This window comes from Oryctolagus cuniculus, chromosome 9 (genome assembly GCF_051225735.1).
Source record: "Oryctolagus cuniculus isolate XC-2025 breed Fujian yellow rabbit chromosome 9, ASM5122573v1, whole genome shotgun sequence".
NCBI lineage: Eukaryota > Metazoa > Chordata > Mammalia > Lagomorpha > Leporidae > Oryctolagus > Oryctolagus cuniculus.
In genome coordinates this window covers 88135287-88148905 of record NC_142875.1, presented here as the reverse complement: position 1 = coordinate 88148905, position 13619 = coordinate 88135287, and positions in this window count along the sequence as shown.

The following is a 13619-nucleotide window of genomic DNA, read 5'->3' as shown; positions in this document are numbered from 1 at the left end:
TGCAAAATTTGGGAAGGAAGAAGGCAAAGCCAACTCAGACCCAGAAATCATTTAGGAAATTGCCTCTCAAGAAACCAACTGTCGGCTGAGGCACCCAAAACCATGACAGAAAGCCAGAATTGGAGCAAGCCAACAGCTGTGCCCTGATTGAAAAAGACCATTCCTTCCGTGTCTTGAACTCCCTATTCCAGCCTCAAAATGAAAGCTCACATCAGAAAATTCATGACAAACCATGATAAATGTGAAAAATGTGAAAACAGCCAAAGAAACGGAAGAGTCCTTTGTGATATTGGCTTGATTTAGTCACAAGGAAACAGGCTGTTTCCAGATTCATCCACCCCTCCCAGCTGACTGGCTTTGGAAAACTAATTCAATGCACCTGAAAATCGCTGGCAAACTTGAATTGGGGGAATTAATTATCGTTCCCCTCTGCAAAAGGGTTCCATTTCTGTTTCCAAGACACAAAAACTCATGTGGGTCGTGCTGCCTCTAGAATTCTAAGCATGACAGGCTAATTTGTTGTGTTTTTTATTTCATAATGGATCCGCTGTCTAAACTCTGGTTTGTATTTTGTCAAAATACAAAATTTGGGAAGGAAGAAGGCAAAACCAACTCAGACCCAGAAATCATTTAGGAAATTGCCGCTCAAGAAACCAAAAGTCGGCTGAGGCACCCAAAACAATGACAGAAAGCCAGAATTGGAGCAAGCCAACAGCTGTGCCCTGATTGAAAAAGACCATTCCTTCCGTGTCTTGAACTCCATATTCCAGCCTCAAAATGAAAGCTCACATCAGAAAATTCATGACAAACCATGAAGAATACGAAAAATGTGAAAAAAGCTAAAGAAACGGAAGAGTCCTTTTTGATATTGGCTTCATTTAATCACAAGGAAAGCGGCTGTTTCCAGATTCATCCACCCCTCCCAGCTGACTGGCTTTGGAAAACTAATTCAATGCACCTGAAAATCGCTGGCAAACTTGATTTGGGGAAATTAATTATCGTTCCCCTCTGCAAAAGGGTTCCATTTCTTTTTCCAAAACACAAAAACTCATGTGGGTCGTGCTGCCTCTAGAATTCTAAGCATGACAAGCTAATTTGTTGTGTTTTTTATTTCATAATGGATCCGCTGTCTAAACTCTGGTTTCTATTGCGTCAGAATACAAAATTTGGGAAGGAAGAAGGCAAAACCAACTCAGACCCAGAAATCATTTCGGAAATTGCCGCTCAAGAAACCAAAAGTCGGCTGAGGCACCCAAAACAATGACAGAAAGCCAGAATTGGAGCAAGCCAACAGCTGTGCCCTGATTGAAAAAGACCATTCCTTCCATGTTTGAACTCCATATTCCAGCCTCAAAATGAAAGCTCACATCAGAAAATTCATGACAAACCATGATAAATACGAAAAATGTGAAAACAGCCAAAGAAACGGAAGAGTCCTTTGTGATATTGGCTTGATTTAGTCCCAAGGAAACAGGCTGTTTCCAGATGCATCCACCCCTCCCAGCTGACTGGCTTTGGAAAACTAATTCAATGCACCTGAAAATCCCTGGCAAAACTTGATTTGGGGGAATTAATTATCGGTCCCCTCTGCAAAAGGGGTCCATTTCTTTTTCCAAAACACAAAAACTCATGTGGGTCGTGCTGCCTCTAGAATTCTAAGCATGACAGGCTAATTTGTTGTGTTTTTTATTTCATAATGGATCCGCTGTCTAAACTCTGGTTTGTATTGCATCAGAATACAAAATTTGGGAAGGAAGAAGGCAAAACCAACTCAGACCCAGAAATCATTTAGGAAATTGCCGCTCTAGAAACCGAAAGTCGGCTGAGACCCATAAAACAATGAGAGAAAGCCAGAATTGGAGCAAGCCAACAGCTGTGCCCTGACTAAAAAAGACCATTCCTTCCGTGTCTTGAACTCCCTATTCCAGCATCAAAATGAAAGCTCACATCAGAAAATTCATGACAAACCATGATAAATACGAACAATGTGAAAAAAGCCAAAGAAACGGAAGAGTCCTTTTTGATATTGGCTTGATTTAGTCACAAGGAAACAGGCTGTTTCCAGATTCATCCACCCCTCCCAGCTGACTGGCTTTGGAAAACTAATTCAATGCACCTGAAAATCGCTGGCAAACTTGATTTGGGGGAATTAATTTTCGTTCCCCTCTGCAAAAGGGTTCCATTTCTTTTTCCAAAACACAAAAACTCATGTTGGTCGTGCTGCCTCTAGAATTCTAAGCATGACAGGCTAATTTGTTGTTTTTTATTTCATAATGGATCCCCTGTCTAAACTCTGGTTTGTATTGCGTCAGAATACAAAATTTGGGAAGGAAGAAGGCAAAACCAACTCAGACCCAGAAATCATTTAGGAAATTGCCGCTCAAGAAACCAAAAGTCGGCTGAGGCACCCAAAACAATGACAGAAAGCCAGAATTGGAGCAAGCCAACAGCTGTGCCCTGACTGAAAAAGACCATTCCTTCTGTGTCTTGAACTCCATATTCCAGCCTCACAATGAAGGCTGACATCAGAAAATTCATGACAAACCATTATAAATACGAAAAATGTGAAAACAGCCAACGAAACGGAAGAGTCCTTTTTGATATTGGCTTGATTTAGTCACAAGGAAACAGGCTGTTTCCAGATTCATCCACCCCTCCCACCTGACTGGCTTTGGAAAACTCATTCAAGGCACCTGAAAATCCCTGGCAAACTTGATTTGGGGGAATTAATTTTCGTTCCCCTCTGCAAAAGGGTTCCATTTCTTTTTGCAAAACACAAAAACTCCTGTTGGTCGTGCTGCCTCTAGAATTCTAAGCATGACACGCTAATTTGTTGTGTTTTTTATTTCATAATGGATCCGCTGTCTAAACTCTGGTTTGTATTGCGTCAAAATACAAAATTTGGGAAGGAAGAAGGCAAAACCAACTCAGACCCAGAAATCATTTAGGAAATTGCCGCTCAAGAAACCAAAAGTCGGCTGAGGCACCCCAAACAATGACAGAAAGCCAGAATTGGAGCAAGCCAACAACTGTGCCCTGATTGAAAAAGACCATTCCTTCCGTGTCTTGAACTCCCTATTCCAGCCTCAAAAGGAAAGCTCACATCAGAAAATTCATGACAAACCATGATAAATACGAACAATGTGAAAAAGCCAAAGAAACGGAAGAGTCCTTTTTGATATTGGCTTGATTTAGTCCCAAGGAAACAGGCTGTTTCCAGATTCATCCACCCCTCCCAGCTGACTGGCTTTGGAAAACTAATTCAATGCACCTGAAAATCGCTGGCAAACTTGATGTGGGGGAATTAATTATCGTTCCCCTCTGCAAAAGGGTTCCATTTCTTCTTCCAAGACACAAAAACGCATGTTGGTCGTGCTGCCTCTAGAATTCTAAGCATGACACGCTAATTTGTTGTGTTTTTTATTTCATAATGGATCCGCTGTTTAAACTCTGGTTTGTATTGCGTGAGAATACAAAATTTGGGAAGGAAGAAGGCAAAACCAACTCAGACCCAGAAATCATTTAGGAAATTGCCGCTCAAGAAACCAAAAGTCAGCTGAGGCACCCAAAACAATGACAGAAAGCCAGAATTGGAGCAAGCCAACAGCTGTGCCCTGATTGAAAAAGACCATTCCTTCCGTGTCTTGAACTCCATATTCCAGCCTCAAATTGAAAGCTCACATCAGAAAATTCATGACAAACCATGATAAATACGAAAAATGTGAAAACAGCCAAAGAAACGGAAGAGTCCTTTGTGATATTGGCTTGATTTAGTCCCAAGGAAACAGGCTGTTTCCAGATTCATCCACCCCTCCCAGCTGACTGGCTTTGGAAAACTAATTCAATGCACCTGAAAATCGCTGGCAAACTTGATTTGGGGGAATTAATTACCGTTCCCCTCTGCAAAAGGGTTCCATTTCTTTTTCCAAGACACAAAAACTCATGTTGGTCGTGCTGCCTCTAGAATTCTAAGCATGACAGGCTAATTTGTTGTGTTGTTTTTTTCATAATGGATCCGCTGTCTAAACTCTGGTTTGTATTGCGTCAAAATACAAAATGTGGGAAGGAAGAAGGCAAAACCAACTCAGACCCAGAAATCATTTAGGAAATTGCCGCTCAAGAAACCAAAAGTCGGCTGAGGCACCCAAAACAATGACAGAAAGCCAGAATTGGAGCAAGCCAACAGCTGTGCCCTGATTGAAAAAGACCATTCCTTCCGTGTCTTGAACTCCATATTCCAGCCTCAAAAGGAAAGCTCACATCAGAAAATTCATGACAAACCATGATAAACACGAAAAATGTGAAAAAAGCCAAAGAAACGGAAGAGTCCTTTTTGATATTGGCTTGATTTAATCACAAAGAAAGCGGCTGTTTCCAGATTCATCCACCCCTCCCAGCTGACTGGCTTTGGAAAACTAATTCAATGCACCTGAAAATCACTGGCAAACTTGATTTGGGGGAATTCATTATCGGTCCCCTCTGCAAAAGGGTTCCATTTCTTTTTCCAAAACACAGAAACTCATGTTGGTCCTGCTGCCTCTAGAATTCTAAGCATGACAGGCAAATTTGTTGTGTTGTTTATTTCATAATGGATCCACTGTATAACTCTGGTTTGTATTGCGTGAGAATGCAAAATTTGGGAAGGAAGAAGGCAAAACCAACTCAGACCCAGAAATCATTTAGGAAATTGCCGCTCAAGAAACCAAAAGTCGGCTGAGGCACCCCAAACAATGACAGAAAGCCAGAATTGGAGCAAGCCAACAACTGTGCCCTGATTGAAAAAGACCATTTCTTCCGTGTCTTGAACTCCCTATTCCAGCCTCAAAAGGAAAGCTCACATCAGAAAATTCATGACAAACCATGATAAATACGAACAATGTGAAAAAGCCAAAGAAACGGAAGAGTCCTTTTTGATATTGGCTTGATTTAGTCCCAAGGAAACAGGCTGTTTCCAGATTCATCCACCCCTCCCAGCTGACTGGCTTTGGAAAACTAATTCAATGCACCTGAAAATCGCTGGCAAACTTGATGTGGGGGAATTAATTATCGTTCCCCTCTGCAAAAGGGTTCCATTTCTTCTTCCAAGACACAAAAACGCATGTTGGTCGTGCTGCCTCTAGAATTCTAAGCATGACACGCTAATTTGTTGTGTTTTTTATTTCATAATGGATCCGCTGTTTAAACTCTGGTTTGTATTGCGTGAGAATACAAAATTTGGGAAGGAAGAAGGCAAAACCAACTCAGACCCAGAAATCATTTAGGAAATTGCCGCTCAAGAAACCAAAAGTCGGCTGAGGCACCCAAAACAATGACAGAAAGCCAGAATTGGAGCAAGCCAACAGCTGTGCCCTGATTGAAAAAGACCATTCCTTCCGTGTCTTGAACTCCATATTCCAGCCTCAAATTGAAAGCTCACATCAGAAAATTCATGACAAACCATGATAAATACGAAAAATGTGAAAACAGCCAAAGAAACGGAAGAGTCCTTTGTGATATTGGCTTGATTTAGTCCCAAGGAAACAGGCTGTTTCCAGATTCATCCACCCCTCCCAGCTGACTGGCTTTGGAAAACTAATTCAATGCACCTGAAAATCGCTGGCAAACTTGATGTGGGGGAATTAATTATCGTTCCCCTCTGCAAAAGTGTTCCATTTCTTCTTCCAAGACACAAAAACTCATGTTGGTCGTGCTGCCTCTTGAATTCTAAGCATGACAGGCTAATTTGTTGTGTTTTTTATTTCATAATGGATCCGCTGTTTAAACTCTGGTTTGTATTGCGTGAGAATACAAAATTTGGGAAGGAAGAAGGCAAAACCAACTCAGACCCAGAAATCATTTAGGAAATTGCCGCTCAAGAAACCAAAAGTCGGCTGAGGCACCCAAAACAATGACAGAAAGCCAGAATTGGAGCAAGCCAACAGCTGTGCCCTGATTGAAAAAGACCATTCCTTCCGTGTCTTGAACTCCATATTCCAGCCTCAAAAGGAAAGCTCACATCAGAAAATTCATGACAAACCATGATAAATACGAAGAATGTGAAGAAAGCCAAAGAAACGGAAGAGTCCCTTGTGATATTGGCTTGATTTAGTCACAAGGAAACAGGCTGTTTCCAGATTCATCCACCCCTCCCAGCTGACTGGCTTTGGAAAACTAATTCAATGCACCTGAAAATCGCTGGCAAACTTGATTTGGGGGAATTCATTATCGTTCCCCTCTGCAAAAGGGGTCCATTTCTTTTTCCAAAACACAAAAACTCATGTTGGTCGTGCTGCCTCTAGAATTCTAAGCATGACACGCTAATTTGTTGTGTTTTCAATTTCATAATGGATCTGCTGTCTAAACTATGCTTTGTATTGCGTCAGAATACAAAATTTGGGAAGGAAGAAGGCAAAACCAACTCAGACCCAGAAATCATTTAGGAAATTGCCGCTCAAGAAACCAAAAGTCGGCTGAGGCACCCAAAACCATGACAGAAAGCCAGAATTGGAGCAAGCCAACAGCTGTGCCCTGATTGAAAAAGACCATTCCTTCCGTGTCTTGAACTCCCTATTCCAGCCTCAAAAGGAAAGCTGACATCAGAAAATTCATGACAAACCATGATAAATACGAAAAATGTGAAAAAAGTCAAAGAAACGGAAGAGTCCTTTTTGATATTGGCTTGATTTAGTCACAAGGAAACAGGCTGTTTGCAGATTCATCCACCCCTCCCAGCTGACTGGCTTTGGAAAACTCATTCAATGCACCTGAAAATCGCTGGCAAACTTGATTTGGGGGAATTAATTATCGTTCCCCTCTGCAAAAGGGTTCCATTTCTTTTTCCAAGACACAAAAACTCATGTGGGTCGTGCTGCCTCTAGAATTCTAAGCATGACAGGCTAATTTGTTGTGTTTTTTATTTCATAATGGATCCGCTGTCTAAACTCTGGTTTGTATTGCGTCAAAATACAAAATTTGGGAAGGAAGAAGGCAAAACCAACTCAGACCCAGAAATCATTTAGGAAATTGCCGCTCAAGAAACCAAAAGTCGGCTGAGGCACCCAAAACAATGACAGAAAGCCAGAATTGGAGCAAGCCAACAGCTGTGCCCTGATTGAAAAAGACCATTCCTTCCGTGTCTTGAACTCCATATTCCAGCCTCAAAAGGAAAGCTCACATCAGAAAATTCATGACAAACCATGATAAACACGAAAAATGTGAAAAAAGCCAACGAAACGGAAGAGTCCTTTGTGATATTGGCTTGATTTAATCACAAGGAAAGCGGCTGTTTCCAGATTCATCCACCCCTCCCAGCTGACTGGCTTTGGAAAACTAATTCAATGCACCTGAAAATCGCTGGCAAACTTGATTTGGGGAAATTAATTATCGTTCCCCTCTGCAAAAGGGGTCCATTTCTTTTTCCAAAACACAAAAACTCATGTGGGTCGTGCTGCCTCTAGAATTCTAAGCATGACAGGCTAATTTGTTGTGTTTTTTATTTCATAATGGATCCGCTGTCTAAACTCTGGTTTGTATTTTGTCAAAATACAAAATTTGGGAAGGAAGAAGGCAAAACCAACTCAGACCCAGAAATCATTTAGGAAATTGCCGCTCAAGAAACCAAAAGTCGGCTGAGGCACCCAAAACAATGACAGAAAGCCAGAATTGGAGCAAGCCAACAGCTGTGCCCTGATTGAAAAAGACCATTCCTTCCGTGTCTTGAACTCCATATTCCAGCCTCAAAATGAAAGCTCACATCAGAAAATTCATGACAAACCATGAAGAATACGAAAAATGTGAAAAAAGCTAAAGAAACGGAAGAGTCCTTTTTGATATTGGCTTCATTTAATCACAAGGAAAGCGGCTGTTTCCAGATTCATCCACCCCTCCCAGCTGACTGGCTTTGGAAAACTAATTCAATGCACCTGAAAATCGCTGGCAAACTTGATTTGGGGAAATTAATTATCGTTCCCCTCTGCAAAAGGGTTCCATTTCTTTTTCCAAAACACAAAAACTCATGTGGGTCGTGCTGCCTCTCGAATTCTAAGCATGACAAGCTAATTTGTTGTGTTTTTTATTTCATAATGGATCCGCTGTCTAAACTCTGGTTTCTATTGCGTCAGAATACAAAATTTGGGAAGGAAGAAGGCAAAACCAACTCAGACCCAGAAATCATTTCGGAAATTGCCGCTCAAGAAACCAAAAGTCGGCTGAGGCACCCAAAACAATGAGAGAAAGCCAGAATTGGAGCAAGCCAACAGCTGTGCCCTGATTGAAAAAGACCATTCCTTCCATGTTTGAACTCCATATTCCAGCCTCAAAATGAAAGCTCACATCAGAAAATTCATGACAAACCATGATAAATACGAAAAATGTGAAAACAGCCAAAGAAACGGAAGAGTCCTTTGTGATATTGGCTTGATTTAGTCCCAAGGAAACAGGCTGTTTCCAGATGCATCCACCCCTCCCAGCTGACTGGCTTTGGAAAACTAATTCAATGCACCTGAAAATCCCTGGCAAAACTTGATTTGGGGGAATTAATTATCGGTCCCCTCTGCAAAAGGGGTCCATTTCTTTTTCCAAAACACAAAAACTCATGTGGGTCGTGCTGCCTCTAGAATTCTAAGCATGACAGGCTAATTTGTTGTGTTTTTTATTTCATAATGGATCCGCTGTCTAAACTCTGGTTTGTATTGCATCAGAATACAAAATTTGGGAAGGAAGAAGGCAAAACCAACTCAGACCCAGAAATCATTTAGGAAATTGCCGCTCTAGAAACCGAAAGTCGGCTGAGACCCATAAAACAATGAGAGAAAGCCAGAATTGGAGCATGCCAACAGCTGTGCCCTGACTAAAAAAGACCATTCCTTCCGTGTCTTGAACTCCCTATTCCAGCCTCAAAATGAAAGCTCACATCAGAAAATTCATGACAAACCATGATAAATACGAACAATGTGAAAAAAGCCAAAGAAACGGAAGAGTCCTTTTTGATATTGGCTTGATTTAGTCACAAGGAAACAGGCTGTTTCCAGATTCATCCACCCCTCCCAGCTGACTGGCTTTGGAAAACTAATTCAATGCACCTGAAAATCGCTGGCAAACTTGATTTGGGGGAATTAATTTTCGTTCCCCTCTGCAAAAGGGTTCCATTTCTTTTTCCAAAACACAAAAACTCATGTTGGTCGTGCTGCCTCTAGAATTCTAAGCATGACAGGCTAATTTGTTGTGTTTTTTATTTCATAATGGATCCCCTGTCTAAACTCTGGTTTGTATTGCGTCAGAATACAAAATTTGGGAAGGAAGAAGGCAAAACCAACTCAGACCCAGAAATCATTTAGGAAATTGCCGCTCAAGAAACCAAAAGTCGGCTGAGGCACCCAAAACAATGACAGAAAGCCAGAATTGGAGCAAGCCAACAGCTGTGCCCTGACTGAAAAAGACCATTCCTTCTGTGTCTTGAACTCCATATTCCAGCCTCACAATGAAGGCTGACATCAGAAAATTCATGACAAACCATGATAAATACGAAAAATGTGAAAACAGCCAACGAAACGGAAGAGTCCTTTTTGATATTGGCTTGATTTAGTCACAAGGAAACAGGCTGTTTCCAGATTCATCCACCCCTCCCACCTGACTGGCTTTGGAAAACTCATTCAAGGCACCTGAAAATCCCTGGCAAACTTGATTTGGGGGAATTAATTTTCGTTCCCCTCTGCAAAAGGGTTCCATTTCTTTTTGCAAAACACAAAAACTCATGTTGGTCGTGCTGCCTCTAGAATTCTAAGCATGACAGGCTAATTTGTTGTGTTTTTTATTTCATAATGGATCCGCTGTCTAAACTCTTGTTTGTATTGTGTCAGAATACAAAATTTGGGAAGGAAGAAGGCAAAACCAACTCAGACCCAGAAATCATTTAGGAAATTGCTGCTCTAGAAACCAAAAGTCGGCTGAGACCCATAAAACAATGACAGAAAACCAGAATTGGAGCAAGCCAACAGCTGTGCCCTGACTGAAAAAGACCATTCCTTCCGTGTCTTGAACTCCATATTCTAGTCTCAAAATGAAAGCTCACATCAGAAAATTCATGACAAACCATGATAAATACGAACAATGTGAAAAAAGGGAAAGAAACGGAAGAGTCCTTTTTGATATTGGCTTGATTTAGTCACAAGGAAACAGGCTGTTTCCAGATTCATCCACCCCTCCCAGCTGATTGGCTTTGGAAAACTCATTCAATGCACCTGAAAATCGCTGGCAAACTTGATTTGGGGGAATTAATTTTCGTTCCCCTCTGCAAAAGGGTTCCATTTCTTTTTCCAAAACACAGACTCTCATGTTGGTAGTGCTGCCTCTAGAATTCTAAGCATGACAGGCTAATTTGTTGTGTTTTTTATTTCATAATGGATCCGCTGTCTAAACTCTTGTTTGTATTGCGTCAGAATACAAAATTTGGGAAGGAAGAAGGTTAAACCAACTCAGACCCAAAAATCATTTAGGAAATTGCCGCTCTAGAAACCAAAAGTCGGCTGAGGCACCCAAAACAATGACAGAAAGCCAGAATTGGAGCAAGCCAACAGCTGTGCCCTGATTGAAAAAGACCATTCCTTCCGTGTCTTGAACTCCATATTCCAGCCTCAAAATGAAAGCTCACATCAGAAAATTCATGACAAACCATGATAAATACGAAAAATGTGAAAAAAGCCAAAGAAACGGAATAGTCCTTTTTGATATTGGCTTGATTTAGTCACAAGGAAACAGGCTGTTTCCAGATTCATCCACCCCTCCCAGCTGACTGGTTTTGGAAAACTAATTCAATGCACCTGAAAATGGCTCGCAAACTTGATTTGGGGGAATTAATTTTCGTTCCCCTCTGCAAAAGGGTTCCATTTCTTTTTCCAAAACACAAAAACTCATGTTGGTCGTGCTGCCTCTAGAATTCTAAGCATAACATGCTAATTTGTTGTGTTTTTTATTTCATAATGGATCCGCTGTCAAAACTCTTGTTTGTATTGCGTCAGAATACAAAATTTGGGAAGGAAGAAGGCAAAACCAACTCAGACCCAGAAATCATTTAGGAAGTTGCCGCTCAAGAAACCAAATGTCGGCTGAGAGCCATAAAACAATGACAGAAAGCCAGAATTGGAGCAAGCCAACAGCTGTGCCCTGATTGAAAAAGACCATTCCTTCCGTGTCTTGAACTCCATATTCCAGCCTCAAAATGAAAGCTCACATCAGAAAATTCATGACAAACCATGATAAATACGAAAAATGTGAAAAAAGCCAAAGAAACGGAAGAGTCCTTTTTGATATTAGCTTGATTTAGTCACAAGGAAACAGGCTGTTTCCGGATTCATCCACCCCTCCCAGCTGACTGGCTTTGGAAAACTCATTCAATGCACCTGAAAATCGCTGGCAAACTTGATTTGGGGGAATTAATTTTCGTTCCCCTCTGCAAAAGGGTTCCATTTCTTTTTCCAAAATACAAAAACTCATGTGGGTCGTGCTGCCTCTTGAATTCTAAGCATGACAGGCTAATTTCTTGTGTTTTTTATTTCATAATGGATCCGCTGTCTAAACTCTGGTTTGTATTGCGTCAGAATACAAAATTTGGGAAGGAAGAAGGCAAAACCAACTCAGACCCAGAAATCATTTAGGAAATTGCCGCTCTAGAAACCAAAAGTCGGCTGAGAGCCATAAAACAATGACAGAAAACCAGAATTGGAGCAAGCCAACAGCTGTGCCCTGACTGAAAAAGACCATTCCTTCCGTGTCTTGAACTCCATATTCCAGCCTCAAAATGAAAGCTCACATCAGAAAATTCATGACAAACCATGATAAATACGAACAATGTGAAAAAAGCCAAAGAAACGGAAGAGTCCTTTTTGATATTGGCTTGATTTAGTCACAAGGAAACAGGCTGTTTCCAGATTCATCCACCCCTCCCAGCTGACTGGCTTTGGAAAACTAATACAATGCACCTGAAAATCATTGGCAAACTTGATTTGGGGGAATTAATTATCGGTCCCCTCTGCAAAAGGGTTCCATTTCTTTTTCCAAAACACAAAAACTCATGTTGGTCGTGCTGCCTCTAGAATTCTAAGCATGACACGCTAATTTGTTGTGTTTTTTATTTCATAATGGATCAGCTGTCTAAACTCTGGTTTGTATTGCGTCAGAATACAAAATTTGGGAAGGAAGAAGGCAAAACCAACTCAGACCCAGAAATCATTTAGGAAATTGCCGCTCAAGAAACCAAAAGTCGTCTGAGGCACCCAAAACAATGAAAGAAAGCCAGAATTGGAGCAAGCCAACAGCTGTGCCCTGATTGAAAAAGACCATTCCTTCCGTGTCTTGAACTCCATATTCCAGCCTCAAAATGAAAGCTCACATCAGAAAATTCATGACAAACCATGATAAATACGAAAAATGTGAAAACAGCCAACGAAACGGAAGAGTCCTTTTTGATATTGGCTTGATATAGTCACAAGGAAACAGGCTGTTTCCAGATTCATCCACCCCTCCCAGCTGACTGGCTTTGGAAAACTAAATTAATGCACCTGAAAATCGCTGGCAAACTTGATTTGGGGGAATTAATTTTCGTTCCCCTCTGCAAAAGGGTTCCATTTCTTTTTCCAAAACACAAAAACTCATGTTGGTCGTGCTGCCTCTAGAATTCTAAGCATGACAGGCTAATTTGTTGTGTTTTTTATTTCATAATGGATCCGCTGTCTAAACTCTTGTTTGTATTGTGTCAGAATACAAAATTTGGGAAGGAAGAAGGCAAAACCAACTCAGACCCAGAAATCATTTAGGAAATTGCTGCTCTAGAAACCAAAAGTCGGCTGAGACCCATAAAACAATGACAGAAAACCAGAATTGGAGCAAGCCAACAGCTGTGCCCTGACTGAAAAAGACCATTCCTTCCGTGTCTTGAACTCCATATTCTAGTCTCAAAATGAAAGCTCACATCAGAAAATTCATGACAAACCATGATAAATACGAACAATGTGAAAAAAGCCAAAGAAACGGAAGAGTCCTTTTTGATATTGGCTTGATTTAGTCACAAGGAAACAGGCTGTTTCCAGATTCATCCACCCCTCCCAGCTGACTGGCTTTGGAAAACTCATTCAATGCACCTGAAAATCACTGGCAAACTTGATTTGGGGGAATTAATTTTCGTTCCCCTCTGCAAAAGGGTTCCATTTCTTTTTCCAAAACACAGACTCTCATGTTGGTAGTGCTGCCTCTAGAATTCTAAGCATGACAGGCTAATTTGTTGTGTTTTTTATTTCATAATGGATCCGCTGTCTAAACTCTTGTTTGTATTGCGTCAGAATACAAAATTTGGGAAGGAAGAAGGTTAAACCAACTCAGACCCAAAAATCATTTAGGAAATTGCCGCTCTAGAAACCAAAAGTCGGCTGAGGCACCCAAAACAATGACAGAAAGCCAGAATTGGAGCAAGCCAACAGCTGTGCCCTGATTGAAAAAGACCATTCCTTCCGTGTCTTGAACTCCATATTCCAGCCTCAAAATGAAAGCTCACATCAGAAAATTCATGACAAACCATGATAAATACGAACAATGTGAAAAAAGCCAAAGAAACGGAAGAGTCCTTTTTGATATTGGCTTGATTTAGTCAC